Here is a 12,496-nt window from a genome sequence, read left to right as displayed (position 1 = left end):
TCCACCCTGCTCGTCCTGCTGCGCCAGCCTGCTCTGTGTGCCAAGAATGCTTCACATCTGCCTCTGCAGGGTACAAATGATGGCTGCGATGTGGATTAAAGAATGTGCGCCTCTGTAAATATTTGGTTGTACCTCAGTGAGTCCTGTGGGTAAATGCCACTCTGTATGGCAAAATACCAGCAGGGCTGACTCTCGACAGTAACCCCCGCCGTCTGAAAGAGTCCAGCCTGACTGCAAGTCCTCTTCCCCCGCAGGAAGAGGATCCAAGGAATATTTAGTGAAGTAGGAGAAACAAGGTCGTAATAGATGAGACCAACATCACTTTTATGAACATATATATATATATATATATATTAAATTACCCACAAGGACAAACACAACATTCCAAGCAGTTGGGATTCATTAGTCAGCAGGTCATGTCATTTAAGTTTAATTTGACAGCTGCTTTGGGTTTAATTGAGTGGTCGGACTCATTTCATCCAGTCAAAATGACTGTTATCAATGCTGTAATAGATTACTACCCTTTGTGGTATACAGTAGTTAGATTGGTTTGTAGATCGCATGAATACGAAAAAAGGATATTAAAGTCTAAAATGAACATTTTACTCGTCCCTTCCTTCCACGCCTGTTTATCACCATTTTCTTTCTCCAGCCATAAGACTGATTTCTTTTTCCTCCTTTTTCCTCCTGTGTGTTGAGTACTGATTGACATGGTTTGCCCATCTATTGCTTATTTTATGTGTCTCTAATGTATACAAAAAGCAGCCGGATGAATGGTTTAAAGGGAGAATGAACATTGAAATTGTCTATGTAAATGGCGAAGAGGGAGACATGATTGCGTTAGTACGTAGTTTGAGGCCCCATAGAAAGGTGATGTGACTGGAAAGCTGACATTGTTATGCTTCCCACAAAACCCATTTACTTTCACATGACTGTGAAATGTCCTGCCTTCATAAGCAGTCCTTTTGAACGTTACATGCTTTTCTCAGTTTTATCTCGCTGTTTAAAATTGGATGATGTGACCGGTAGGGAAAGTTCAGCTTCACTTCTTTAATCTTTATATTGTAGAAATTCTGAATATGTAAATGTGTTTCAGATGAAGAAAGCTGTGAGCCATTTATAGGAAAAGCCCACTGTTGCAGGCTTCACACACTGTACGCTAAATTTATTATCCACAAATTATTCTGTAATTGTGTTTTATGAGGTACTTGTATTAGATCTTGAGGGGTTTTGTGGAAATGTACTGCAATGATTTATACCTTCTTTTTTTTTTTTCAGTTCCTGGGTTTACCTGAAAGGGTGTGAAGAAATCAAGAAACACACACCATCCAAAATGTTGATCCATCTCCCTCTCTACAGTGTTTTTGGTGCTGCTGTGGTATCTAATGTTTCCATTCAATACTGACATCACACTTGAGTGTGACTTCAGTCGTGGAATTGTGATTCTCATCGGATGAGCAAAGTTTTTGAACTGAAGCATCCATGAGGTAATGCCTCTGCACTGAAATGAGAAAGTAATGGCTGCAGTGTGTTTGTCCCGGTAGAATTCATTTCTAAATCACGTTACAAATAGCATCTTAAATAGTCATGTACAATGATTCCTTTAAACTGGTGGAAATATTTTGGTGACATGAGTCATGTTGTAGAAAATGTTATTGGTTTTGCAAAAGGTTTTGTCTTTGCATCTGGGGCTGTTGGAGGCAATGTATATATGATATTTTCTCTGAAAGTTGTATGCCGTGTACAGACCGCCGGTGACAAAGCCACAGGCTGCAAGTGATTTTGAATGGAAGCCGGTGACATGAAGCTACAAACGCCTGACACTGTGATGGGCGTGACACGCTAGAAATCAATGCTGAGCTGGCCTCAACCTTGTTTAGTGCTCCAATGACGAGATGAAGCGTCAACCAATCATGTTTTGGTCTGACCATCTCCGGTCACCTGCTCTTTCCTCACAGCTCCTGTTCTGTTCCGTCGAAAAAAATGGAAGAAAAACATATTCTCGCGTTTAGCCAGTTCCCAGTGCTATTTTTTTTAAACTTTTTTTATTTTTATTTTTTACCGCAACATTAACTTAAAAAAAGCAGTAGGAAGAGTAGGTAATGTATATTTTTTTGTAACGCACAATGGCTAGCTGTGATACAGTATTATTTAGCTAAATTAGCTGTTCCATGTAAACAAGCCCATGACGATAAACTACGTCAACGAGCAACACCACAACGGCAACAATATAGCTGTCCACTCTTGGCCATTTTGTAGCTTTGTAGTGTGACCATACGGTTAAAAGAAGAACCTAAAAAATTTTTTTTTTAAATCGGCTTTCTTACACTTTATTTTCTGCCAGTGTTGTTGTTTTTTCTGTGCTCTTTTTTCTCACTGGTTGGATGTGGGCGGGACTCAGTTCATTGCGTGCACCAATCAGGTTTTAGCAATACTAGAATCAGACTGATCTGACTGATCTGATCAAACCACACCCACACAGTCCTGAAGAATTAGCTCATTTTGTATTAAACTCTTGATAGATAATACAGTACCTAAGGATATTTTTTCCCCCAAACTTTAACTAAATTGTCTGGCAGTGATATACTGTAGGAGTGTAAGGCTGTCTGTTTTAAGCCAGTAAGGTTTAAATTGGAGAGTAAGATATTGTATTCTTTATGCTCTGCCTCTTGCAGTAATTGTGGTTAAATAAGTACTATTGTATTGTATAGCTTCAAAATATTTTACTGCAAATTGCCTACTAATTCTACAAGTTTCTAGCCAGACTCATACCAGGTCACAGCTACATGTTGTGTGTTCACCACTGGCTCATCAGGACGACCCAGTGCTATCATTTAGTCTGCCGTAATTAAGGAAGAGACTTGCCAGATGAGGCAACTCTTTGCCAATTTTGTGTGGTTTTACCGCTGACATGTGTGACCAGTGACAGATGCAGCTTATTTACTAGTGCACATGATCATTTTCATGTGTTTGTGTGTCTGCTTTTCGGTTAGCTCTCTTTTCCCTGCGGTGACAGAACTGTGGCTACACCCAACATCACGTCAACTACTCATTCGTGGTTGATCATTGGAGGATTCAGCTTCATGCTCCCAGTCAACACAGCAATCAGTGTCTCTGTTTCCCGTAAATCTAATATCTGCATGTCCCCATCTCCACTACAGTTGCCACTGAAGCAGCCCCGCTCCCCTGTGCATAATAGATCTTCTTTCTCCCTCTTGCACTCAAAATTCCTTGTTTCAATAATTAGGGTTTCTCTATTGTAAATTATCATTCTAGCCACACAGATTTGTTACATTCATTGTCAGGCCCCTGTAGCTTTGACTCTTGCACTCCTAATGGTCTTATTAATGCTTGGCTGTAATTTAAGTTTATTCTAGCATTACACTGAATGCAATTTGCCTTCTGTATGAGAACTTAAGCTAAATGAGTAAATGTTAATCAGGTCGTCCAATTTAGAGGAGCCTTTGGTGTTTGTGTTCTGCATGACGATCGAGAATAGTTGAATGGAGAAGAGGATACAGTCCAGGAAGATGACAAAAAAAAAAAAAAAAGATTTCAATGACGGCCCTTAATGCAAAGATTTAGTCCATGCTTTCTTTTCCATTCTGACATGTTCCTGTTTAAAATTGCTATTAACAGCTGCATCAATACTGCACTTTCATGCTGGGGATGGAGCGGCGTGTTTCCGCGCCAGCTGCTACAGTTCAGCAGGCTGTTTTTCTTGGGTATCTTGACTTGTCTTTTGGTGTGGTCATTAAGATTTTCTACCTTGCCTCACATGGTTTTCAAAAAGTCAATAAGAACCATTGTAGCTGTTCTGAGGTGGCAGTGTGAATGTAATCAATGTCCTTTTTCTCACCAGTGTTCACAGCTTTAGATGGACTTAAAAGTTAAGAAAACACAGGAACTAGTGCACCTTCAGCCTGAAAAGACTCCCTGTTTGCGGTGAATCGAACCTTAAACAGGCTGAAAACCTGTTAACAAGGAGAGAAGTGCCACACATTGGTAAGGGGGATTTATTACCCAGTCAGGGTGTTGATTAAATGACAGTAAAGACAAACTGAACTACCCTTCACTCCTCGGCTTTGCATGGTTTACAGCCTGACCTGACATAAATATCACTGTCAGCTTGCCGCTGAAGCTTCTTATAAAAGAGCGGGTTGATAACGATTACTGAACAGTAACACCGCAAAGTTTTTTTTAGCTGTGAATAACACAGCCATGATCATCTTTTTTTCATCTTTTGTTTGCATTTCCTCCATTATAGAGCAAGCTACAATACCACCATAGATTGAAAAAAAAACTTAAATGTGCATTAAAACCAATGGTGATGTCTTTAACATGGGCCAAAGCCTTGTAGACGTTGTAGTCAACTGTATTCTGTAATATAACGCCCATATGCTCCATCTCTTTCCCCCTTGTTCTCACTATCTGCTACTCTTGTTTTCCCACTGGGTAGAGGAGCTATAAATTAAAGTGGGGAATTACTGCTAACTGTTGGAATAAATTAAGGCGCCTTTGCGTCTGTAAACACCGTCTGACTGCGTAATTACACTCCCACTCCCACTGAGACGCCATGGGGAGGGAGGATAAGGAAAGAAATGCAGCATAGATGGAGAGCAGTGGCAATGGGTGAGAGGAAAGATGAACAAAGTGTCAAAAGGGCGGTCAAATATTAAATTCACTCCTTTGCTGAGTCCTGGAGACTGCCTTAAGGCACTCCTACAGATTAGGGGGGAAAGGTGACTTTGAACACCAGGATCTCAATCACCATATTGGTAATTGCATCTTAATAATATAAAGCAAAATACTGCAAACTACCTCAAAATAGCATTCCCCACTACTGCAAACTGCTGTTTCCTCTGAAGTAGTCTGGATCAAAGGAGGTAGGCTACATTTTCAGGATAATTGCCTGACATGTCCCTCTCCTTCCGCTCTGTGTGTGTTGCCGTTCTCAAACTCTATTCATCTCGGGACAACACACTTTGAGCTAGCAAGCTACACGCTGAAAATGGCAAGTTTTTAATAAAATTTGGATGGTGCAATGAGGCAGGCCTGCTTGGTTCTTTTGGGGAATGATTGTAAAGATTTACACAGAATGTATTTAGGCATTTACTATCTAACTGGGACGTTTTGGGATCACAAAACACAAAACCGAATATGTCACCACCATACAATACAGTACTTTACGGCTGTCAGTTTACAAAGTAACATTAGTCTCTCAGACAATTTGTGACAATATTTAACATATCATGAGTGAGGCAGAATACTGTATAGGTAGAAAGTATATACACATCTCTTACTCATCTATACAGACAGGTCCACGTCATGGAGCCAAAAAAAGGCCCCAAATTCTCAAGAAGAGTTTGTTCTTCATATTAACCTTATGCAGGCGCAGCCTTTCCATCTGTATGATATACACCATTTCCTTAAGCCATTGTTTAAAACAGGGTGGATGGGTAGACTTCCAAGACAGGAGAGTGAGCTTCTTAGCAACCAGCATTGCTAGGTGCAGAGCTGCTTGTAAATCACGTGACAACTCAAAAGTTCCCGTAGAGCAACCAAATATAGCATGCGCATGATCAGGCTTTAGAGAGCCAGCCGAAGATCTCTGTCCAGTAATTATATAGTGTAGGGCAGAACCAGAAAAGGTGTGCTAGTGATCCTTCAGCCGAAAGGATCAGATTTAGAAGACACTGATGGGAAGATGCGGTTCAGTTTTGTTTTTGAATAATGCAGTCCATGCATCTCAATACTGGAATAGCCTGTACCTCGAGTTAATAGAACAACAATGGATCCCTGGGTAGGCTCACCATTTTAATGACATTGACTCGTCCAATCATGGATAAGGGTAGCATCCTCCAGGACTCAATATTTGCTTTCAGTTTTTCTACTGACTCCGTGCAGTTAAAGAGATCTAAAGAGATGTTCTGGGTTCCGGGTCAACTTAAGTCCAAGATAAGTAAAACAATCCTTCACAACTCTGAAAGGTAAATTTTTTAGGAATGCATCTGTGAGTTGATCTATTAATTGCATGAATTTGCTTTCCCCCCAATTAATAACATACCCAGAAATGTCTCCAAAGGAATTTATGTAATTTAATAGGATGGGACAGAGACTGCTGGGTCAGATAAACAGACACAGAGGTCGTCTGCATATAAAGCCACACGAGTCTCTGCGGCACGAAGCTTGATACCTTTAATGTCTGGGTGTTTCCTGATGCCAACTGCCTGGGGCTGTAATGCAATGTTAAAAAGCAGAGGAGACAAAGGGTTCCCTTTGCAGGGAGAGAACAGGCTGGATTTATCCCCATTTCTTAGTACAAAAGATTGTGGGTTGGTGTATAATATTTTGACCCATTCTATAAATTTATCACCAAAGCCAAAAGAGCAATTTACGTTTAACCATGTATCCAGCTAATTTTAAATAGCTCACGTTACTGTATTGTGTGAACAGTTAACTTAATTTAATATTGTATGTGGCGTTTTCTTTTGCGGGGTGCAAATGTTCCACCAAAACAAGTTTCCTTCCCGAGACCATTTGCAGAGCCGCCGTCTCTGCTTCCAGAGCTTAGTGCCGCCCTATATGATTGTGATTGGTTTAAAGAAGTGCAAACAACCCAGAGCGTTTTTTCTCCTATCCCATGTGTTTGTGGTGTAGCCAGACCTTAATCCTGTGGAGATAGGTCTGGCAATGTGTATTCTATATCGATAACGTTTCACTTCCAGGATTGTTCAGGTGCTCCCCGAAATTCCGCCAGATGTCCCTCATTTCGGTCGGATGTCCCTCCCCTTCCGCTTTCTTTGTGTTGGCATTTTAAACTCCGGTGGATTTATGAGGACTATGGTTAACTGCTCCTCTATCTGACTATCTATGTCCAATCTGAGTTTTCTGTTGCACGACTAAAACAACTTTTGAATGATACGTTCCACCAAAACAAGTTCCTTCCCGAGGCTATTTTGCAGAGTCCCCTTTGCTCCGTGCGGAGCTCAGCACCGACCAAGACGATTTTAATTGGTTTAAAGAAATGCCAATAAACCAGAGAACGTTTTTCTCCCATCCCGGAATGTTCTGTGGACTAGACAGACCCTCCTCCGCAGCTCTGTAGAGGAAGGTCTGGCAATGTGAGACTACCTCTGGAATTACCTGCTGTCTCTGTCTCAGCACTGTTTAGGGATCCTTTACATATTTTAAGCGCTTGGGCCTTGTGCATTTTCTTCTGAAGAAAAACCTGTTGAACATCACAAAACACTGAAGCCCTCACTCAATCTGCAGTCTAATTACAATATGGCCATGTTAATGGCAAATCACATTTAGCAGCACAATAGTTCATTGGATGGACTGAAAGCCACTTTATCACAAAAGGATCTTAACAGCTGGCTATAAACAAGAGCCAGATACACACGGCCTTCAAGGACAGTACCATCATCAGCCTGAGCGTATGGCAAACCACAGTTAGCCTGTATTATGAGGACCAGGTAAATTGAATTAGCACATTTGAAAACACCCACATCAACCACTGACAAGCCATACACTCAAACAAGGTTGTAGCCAGTACAACCCAACTGAAGTAGTAGTTCTTTCAGTGCTTCAGCATGCAGCCCAGGCAGCTAAATAAATGAAGGACAGAGTCCATAAAGCTCAGCTCACCTTACTATATGATTGTACAGCAGCTGCAAAAAATCTACAGTCAGTCTGCAGAGCCACTAAAATGTCTTGACCTGCCAGCATGACCGTGATTGGACTTATCGACAGTGGTGGAAGAAGTATTCAGATCCTTTACTTAAGTAAAAGTACTATTACCACATTGCAGAAATACTCTGTTACAAATAAAAGTCCTGCAAGTATGTAAGTTTCATCAGGAAAACGTACCTAAAGTATAAAAGTACTCAATGCAGAAAAATCCTCCCATTTTTAGAAACGATCAAAACAGTTCTGTCAATCAACTAAGTGTTTAATCGGCTAATAATTTCAGCGGGACTTATAGATATATATTGTTGGGTAGTTTCATTTTGAATGTGTTTTGGTGTGCGACAATCATAATGTGTTAAGTAACTGGTAACTAAAGCTGTCAGGTTAATGTAGTGGAGTAAAAAGTACATTTCTTTCTGAAATGTAGTGGAGTAGGAGTAGAAAGTGGCATGAAAAGAAAAGACTCAAGTAAAGTACAAGTTTCTCAAATATGTACTTAAGTGCAGTTCTTGAGTAAATGTACTTGGTTACATTTCACCACTGCTTATCGATGACTTGCATGCACATAATGACAGATAGCTCCTCTGCTGTGACTGTGTTGTACAGTATATTTCTAGTATGTCTACATGTAAGGAGCGTTCACATTCAGCGTCACGCAGTTTGCCAGGGGCATGCACCTTTGATAAGCAACTGTGACAACTACAAACTAGTCTGCTTACTCACCAACCCATACATAAAAATCACCTGTCACAACATTTTTAGGGAATTGTGGCAGCTTTAATGAAAAGGTTGCAGTTCTGTGACTCCACAGTGCATATATCATTCAGATTCAGGAATATTTGGCTGCACATCCCCCGTGTATACCAGAGAGACGTCAAGCGTAGAGACAAGGCCTGTCATAAGGCTGAGAAATACCACTCCTCAAACGGGTTTAGTTTAGGTTAAAGACCTCCTTGCCTTTCTGTCTGGCTTCATCTCTCAGTGAGGAGAGCCACCCTTGTAGGTTATTTGCTCCAAACACCCAGTCTGTTCCCCTCTCTGTTCAGAGGGCTAAGGTTATCATTTGGCCACGCTACAGCACTCTCAGATGTTACAGTAATTGTTTCTCTGAGGAACACTGATCATTTTAATGCACACACAAAATTACATCAAATGCATCAAGAGCACAGGAGAAATCGTTGAGTGGCTGCATTTTTCATTTTTCAAGGTCCTACTGAATCATTAATGTTATACGCTGATGCTCTGCATTGTAATTATAAGAGTCACTGATCTTTGCCTTTATGTGTAAAATTCTGCTTTTCTACACAAATCACAAGCCTGGCTTCTCATTGAACATGATCGAGGGACATAAAACAATATCAAAACTGTAGACACAGCACATTTTGCGTGTGCTTATATAAGTAGGGGAAGAGGCTAAAACTGTGCCACACCTAATCACACTAGCTGATTCACGGAGTGCTCTCAAGCAGACAAGTTTTGGTTTTTGATGCACAACTGAAATGCAAGCAGCTGGTCTGAGCTTAGGGATTCACGACACTCTGTCCACACACGGCTCGGTTCCTTCTACGTGCGAGCCTTGGTCCACATCACTCCGGGGACTGGAGCAGATGTCCAACCAATTTGAGGACCATTTTGAAAATGCTCGCTGTCAAGGCTCGGACTAACAGTGCCATGATTGGACAGAATCATAACCTGCCCAACACGCTGCGTAGATCAGAGTGGAGCTCTAATTAAAAAATCTAAAAAACATCCATCAGTCTGACAAATGGGGAGTGAGACTAAGACCATCCAGGGCAAAATATGTGGGCAACTGTTGTTTTTCCAGAATGCAACTGCAACGTTTTTCTAGACAAAACCACTGGGCACATGGATGGATGGATGGATGTATAGATAGATAGATAGATAGATAGATAGATAGATAGATAGATAGATAGATGTTGAGTTAATTTACATTTGTAACATTCTCAATGATCTGTATAGCTTATTTTGCCCAAGTTCCCACTGCAGTTAAAACCCAGCTGAGTGAAAGGAAGGGAAAGAGAGACTTGTGAAATATGCACCGTGTCTCACTGTTATTCAAAGGACACATAGAGGAAAGGCTTTCACAAATGCGTTCCAGCCTCCTCCTCCCTCTCTTTTAATCCTCTCCATCCTTTATGCCTCATTCTTTCTCTCCTCTGCTCCTCTTCTCCAGCCTCAGCCGGAAGATTGTAGCTCGAGATTTTTTTTCTTTCAGAAAATAAAACACATTTCAGCACCTCGGGTGCAATTTATTCAGTGCAAATAGGGGATATAGCTAAGGGACCGCACACTTTCTTTTTGCAAAGGTGCACGGATGAGCAAGCACGGACCGGTCCGGTGAGTAATTGACATAATAAGGCGCACAAGTTCGCCAGCGACTCGGACACGTTTTATTTCTCAGTATTACCATACAGTATAGCCATGTAGTGCCGCAGCGGGGAGATAACCGGGCGGAGGGAGCAGTTACAGAGAGGAGACAGAGAGAGGGAGAGAGAGAAAAGGAGAGGAGGAGAGAAAGGAGCTGGCAGCACATGATCACACAGGCTATCCAGTCACTGATCAACTGGAGCATTCATAATTGCGCTTGCGACAACATATGGGAATACAACAAGGCGAGATTGTGGTCACACCTGCTTCTGGGGGACACCGGAGGACCCGTGCGGGAAAAAAGGGCGGCCAAATCTGAGGGACTTTGCATCAAACCCAGCCGAGAGAGAGCGTGGCATCCGAAGCACCATCCGGTAGGTGAGCCTTGATTGATGTGCAATGACTGCCAATATATGCTGTTCATCATCCGATCTGGCCAAAATAAAAAAAAATCATGCCATCAGTGTTTTATTGCGCCTTATAGCCCCAACTAGTATTTGACACACAATTGTCTTACGGTTTAAGAAACAACCAGGTCTGTCTGTGAAACAATACAATCGTCCTTCTTGGCAAATATGCCAACCCCTTGATTAAGGATAGCCTACGTTTCTTTTTTCTCACTGAATTGCCGGCAGTCACATATATAAGCTTCTGGTTTTGAAGGCCCAGTCTGGATATAAATCCAAAGAAAGGAAAATAGACAACATAAAAGCTACAGGGATTGGGCAGTGATGGGCATGCAAGAGAAAAAACAAACGGCATATTGAAGCCACAGTTCACAATTGTGATATTTCACACACCTTTGCACTTGTAATGTATATTTAATGGAGTAAATGTCTGCATTTTAGAGCAATCAAAACAATGCTTTCATCACTCATACACTTAAATAATATATAGCCTACTATTTTGGTTTAGGGTTAAATGATGACTGTAAAGTTGGTATGATGTGTATTGAATAACCTGAAGGTATACATGCGTGATCGTGCGCGCACACACACACACACACACACACACACACACACACACACACACACACACACACACACACACACACACACACTGCTGGGTTCCCATTAACTTATCTGACTTGTGGATAGAATGACTGCATATATTACTCCTGCAGCAGTGCCTCCCACCATGCATGCCCATTAAATTGTCATTAAGTTGGTAAAACAGTTGGATGTAATAACGCTGCGAGCTAAAATCAAAACGATGTGCTGTAAATCTAAACGTGTAAAATAATAATAATTATTATTATTATTATTACATTATGTCATCAGTACAAAAATCAAGCCGTTTTTTTCATGTAAATGTTCTGTCAATATCAACAATGGCTCTTTCAAATACATTATTAAAAGATTTTGGGAGATGATGTCGACCAAACGCAGCCATGTTTTCTATGCAGCTCATTAAATAATCCTGTGTGCTGAATATCAGGATGAATGTAGATTTGGCAAAAACCCACAGAGGGTTCACTTCACAGAGGCGGAAGCAAACAGGGTGATGAGGACTCGTGTAAATAAGAAACTGCAGAGGCTTGAGACATGCCCGCCACAATAACTTGATCTAACCTGTGCGCATGGCACTCGGGCGATAGACAAACAGATGGCATCGCCAAAGGGATTCATCTTGCGAAAGTTGGAAGAGGTATTCTTGGATGGACTACCCTCTGACTCGCTGGCACCAAGGCCTGCGTCTGGCAGTAATGATGGCAGTCACGGTGAATGGCCTCGCTGATTACATCGCTCACTTTTATGACTTGCACACGCCTTTTAAAAAAATAAAATAAAAATCCCCCTAAAAATCCACCTGTAGTTGCAGTGTAACTGTGAGCTGCAGAGTGTTGCTGAATTGATTTGCATGGCTTCATCATACATTAATAAATATGCAAGAAATTGAGGTTTGCAATTAGATGACCAGCTCAGGCGCAATGGAGCTTCTTCTAGTGCTATTAGATGACTGGGTCATTGACATGGTTATTGAATAGTGTGGCTTTGTAATTCATTCATTTGTAATTTAATTTATTTGTTGATTTGAAGTTAACTGTAGCTACTGCAAGACCACATCAGAGCATGGGGACAGTACAATACTTTTTTATTATCTGTCAGAGACTGTACAGCAGTCCTGTTGGATTTTTCATTATGTGGCTGTAAATCCAGTTCTTTCACAGTGTAGCCATGGATGCTAGTTATAAACGTTTATATGGCTGCAGTACTGAGCTGCCTTGTTGATTACTTCATTGAATTAAAGAAAAAACATTTAAAATCAGTATACTGTGTCAGTTGATGAATGTCTTTGGTAAGTAGCTATGTAATAAGCAGGATAATGTATTGGGAGCCATTCATTATTGCAATTCGTCTTGGGTCTTACTTTGGATAATGACCACCTCACTGTAAGTGTGCCTTACTTGGCAACC

The 12,496-nt window shown here is 41.2% G+C and overlaps 1 protein-coding gene across 3 annotated transcripts in view; it reads left to right on the top strand.

Moving 5' to 3' along the window:
* flrt1a (fibronectin leucine rich transmembrane protein 1a) overlaps positions 1 to 12,496 on the top strand; it is a 70,658-nt gene that overhangs the window by 19,187 nt on the left and 38,975 nt on the right. Inside the window, exon 1 of one of the 3 annotated variants that reach the window (XM_039777573.1) lies at positions 9,822 to 10,454. The exons of 1 other annotated variant lie outside the window; for it this stretch is intronic. The gene's annotated coding sequence lies outside the window, so the exon portion shown is untranslated. Of the gene's footprint in view, positions 1 to 9,821; positions 10,459 to 12,496 lie in introns of those variants that run through there. One more of the 3 variants, XM_039777572.1, reaches the window with a different exon arrangement.

Source organism: Perca fluviatilis, chromosome 16 (genome assembly GCF_010015445.1).
Source record: "Perca fluviatilis chromosome 16, GENO_Pfluv_1.0, whole genome shotgun sequence".
NCBI classification, from domain to species: domain Eukaryota; kingdom Metazoa; phylum Chordata; class Actinopteri; order Perciformes; family Percidae; genus Perca; species Perca fluviatilis.
Note: the sequence above shows the minus strand (reverse complement) of the source record. Positions and strands in the feature narration are given on the sequence as shown.